This window comes from Dipodomys spectabilis, unplaced genomic scaffold (assembly GCF_019054845.1).
Source record: "Dipodomys spectabilis isolate Male_0828 unplaced genomic scaffold, ASM1905484v1 ptg000463l, whole genome shotgun sequence".
In the NCBI taxonomy this organism is placed as follows: domain Eukaryota; kingdom Metazoa; phylum Chordata; class Mammalia; order Rodentia; family Heteromyidae; genus Dipodomys; species Dipodomys spectabilis.
Window position 1 is genome coordinate 4,347,612 of NW_024871140.1, and position 3,138 is coordinate 4,350,749.

The window sequence follows — 3,138 nt, forward strand, 5'->3', positions numbered from 1 at the left end:
GATTTTGTGATCTCATCTTTCATTTTAAGTTGCCTTACATTTCACAATTGATTTCTGCTAATTCCTGTAAGGAATTGGGGTCCTGAAATAATGTAGGAAATGAGAAAGTGAGATGAGTCTTCAATTATTTTCTAGAAAGATTCACTGTGTGAAATTCAAAATCAGCACATATAAATAGAAAATATGTAAATATATATATAATAAAAATTGTTTTGCTTTGTTGTGTTGTGGTTAGGGAATCAAAGGCAACTCTGTTTTAAAGTATTATTCCATTATCTCTACCTCAGTTTTTAGTAGAGTTAGACTTAAAGCTTTACCATTTGTAGATTTACAGCCTAGAGGCAAGAGGAAACGCTATGATTAAAACATTACCAATTTAAGGCCTAATATCAAGGAGAAACATATGGCCTTCTCCAGGAGCTATGGAAATATTTGGTGATAGAAAGTCAGTAGCGTAAATTCCTGCCTGGTTGGATGATAGACAGGCCAGAACAGTAGGTAATCATGCATATGAACAATTTTTTCACCTTCTTGGCTTTAGCTACTTTTGAAATGATAAGTATAATAAACAATTAATTTTGATAAAATAACTTCCATTCTGAACAATTCTGTCTGAACTGTTCATCTCTCTATGATCCCTTGCAACTAAGATTAGTTTTGTTCCAGTAAGACAATCTATGCTGTCAGGGTAAAATATTCTGGTTGTTCTGTTCCTACATGGAAGAAGGGTAAAGGTTCAGGTAGACAATTTGTACCACTGAGACCTCATTTAGGAAATTTTATGCTGCAGAAGTTTAGAAGTAGCTCTTAAGCAAGGCTTACTTTGAATCCATTAGCTCTACAAAGCTAACTGAGTTGATAAATAAGTACTTGGACTTAGCTGAAAATGTTTCAAAGTATGATCAAATTTAAAATGAACACGACAAAATAGACATTGACAAAAAATTGTAAATATGAGCAATTGACCAAACGATATGTTTTTTCCACTATACACAGAATTTTAGAGAAATAAGATCAATAGCATTTTTAGGAACAATAAGGGTTCCTTGTTACAAATAGGGAACCATGGATATATGCCTGTATAAAGATTGCATCATTAAGTACTTAAATTTAGAGGGTACTATATGCTTCAGAAGCAGGTCTACCCAAATTACAACAATACAGAGATTAACATGGCACTTGCACAAAGATGATATGAAAATTTGTGAAGTATTCCATATTTTTCATTCTTCTGATGCAAGAAATGAAAAACAGTTATTAAAAAGTTAATTATAAAAATACAAGTGTAACAATACATGTAATTCATAGAATTAAAGGTTAATTTCACATCAGTGTATTAATTCTTCACCTTAGAAAGGCCTTTACACAGCATAACTTTTACAAAACTTGAAATTAGATAACATTGTAATTTTATCCCAAAGAAATAAAATAATATAAGGACCTAGGAAAAAAAGAAATCTTAAACTTCTTCTATATGGAATGCAATTTGAAAGGACACATTTATTAATGAATCTATACATTATATAACAATGTAGAATTCCAAGTATTATATCTAGGAGCGAATGAAATAGATTAGGGATATTATACAAACATAGATATACTTTTTTTCAGAAAACTACCAGGAACAACTGTAGTTTCTATACTATTCATTTTAACAGATAAGTTAAAATTATTTCTGATTTAAAAAATCACAAACTCTGCATAAATCATTATAGATGTATACAAACAACTCTTGAATATATTTTGACATCAAAGTCAGGCAATTCACTTGGAAGAATACCATGGAATCCATGAATTTTTAAAGTAAGATATTGCTGTTGCTTTGTATTATGAAAAAAAATTTAAGGGACACAAAGGATGGACTGGCATTTTTGAAATATAAGAAACTTAACCAAACCATTACAACTCAGGAGAACAATTTGTACAGCCTTCCACAACTTCAAAAAGGTAGTGATACATACTTATCCTTTTTGCAATATTAAATGCAGTTTCTTCCAAGTTGTTCTTCAGACCTGGTTTGATATAATGGTTCAACAGAGTATCTTTTCTATTTCTATTTCCAGCAGCAAGATGCAAGGCAGTCAAGAGGCCTTTAGTTTGGGTATTGGTATCTGCATCATGATGAATTAAGAAAGAAGCCACCCTGGTATTATTGCACATATAAGCACTGTGCAGGGTTGTCAGCCATTCAGAGTTATTGCATGAATATCTGCCTTGAGCTACCAACTCATGGACAATGTCTAAGTGTCCACTCTCGACTTCCCAATGAAGAGGGGTATAATCATCTTCATTCCTAGTATTCATCTGGGTGGCCTTTTTGGAAAGTAGTCTCCGCACCATAGTAAGTTGATTAATTTCGGCATCCCAAAGAATAAATTTGCTTGGATCCTACTCCACTTTTTTCTTGGAATTGATACCATTCCTCACTTTTTCATCTTGTTCCTTGTCTTCCTCAGAATTGCCTAACCAGAGACTTTGAGTGCCAGTGGGAATGAGATGTCCATGTATTTCACCAACAGTTCACATTGGTTGAACTGGTCAGAAAAATCTGGTGAATTTCCTGCATATGTTTTTTCACCATGATTTACTTTCTCTTTTTCCATTTTTACTATTTTAAATTATTCTAAATGGATAGTACAGAATTGATAGAGAGCAGAGGAAAGATTTTCCTCAGTATTCAAAAGTACAGACTGAAATTGAGGACCAGTGGGGTCTTCATGTGCAGCTTATTCTAGGAATGAGAAAATAGGAAACAATGACTTCTATATCAATGATTTGGGAAATACCATGTTATAGTGTAAAAGAACTCACTATTCAACAAAAAGGGTTTAAGAGTTTTCTAATAGCTTTCTAATGTTGGTATCCAACATTAGAAAAAATGTATAATGCAGTAGTAAAATAGAAGTCCTTTGTATGACTACCTAAATTCTTGTGGTTTTTTTTAAATAGCTACACAATTCTGAATTTTTTTTAAATTTTTATTGTGAACATACTGTACAGAGGGGTTACAATTACATGGGCAAGATAATGAGTTCATTTATTATCAAGCATTGTTGCCTCCTCCTTTGTTTACCCTTCACATCCCTTCCCAGCCTCCCCCCACCACCAAAGTTGTAAAGTTCGTTTTCGACATGACAA

The 3,138-nt window shown here is 32.7% G+C and overlaps 1 pseudogene; it reads left to right on the forward strand.

The window, feature by feature from the left end:
* The first annotated feature begins 1,124 nt into the window (after positions 1 to 1,124).
* Positions 1,125 to 1,224, forward strand: LOC122098191 (annotated as a pseudogene).
* Positions 1,225 to 3,138: the final 1,914 nt, after the last annotated feature.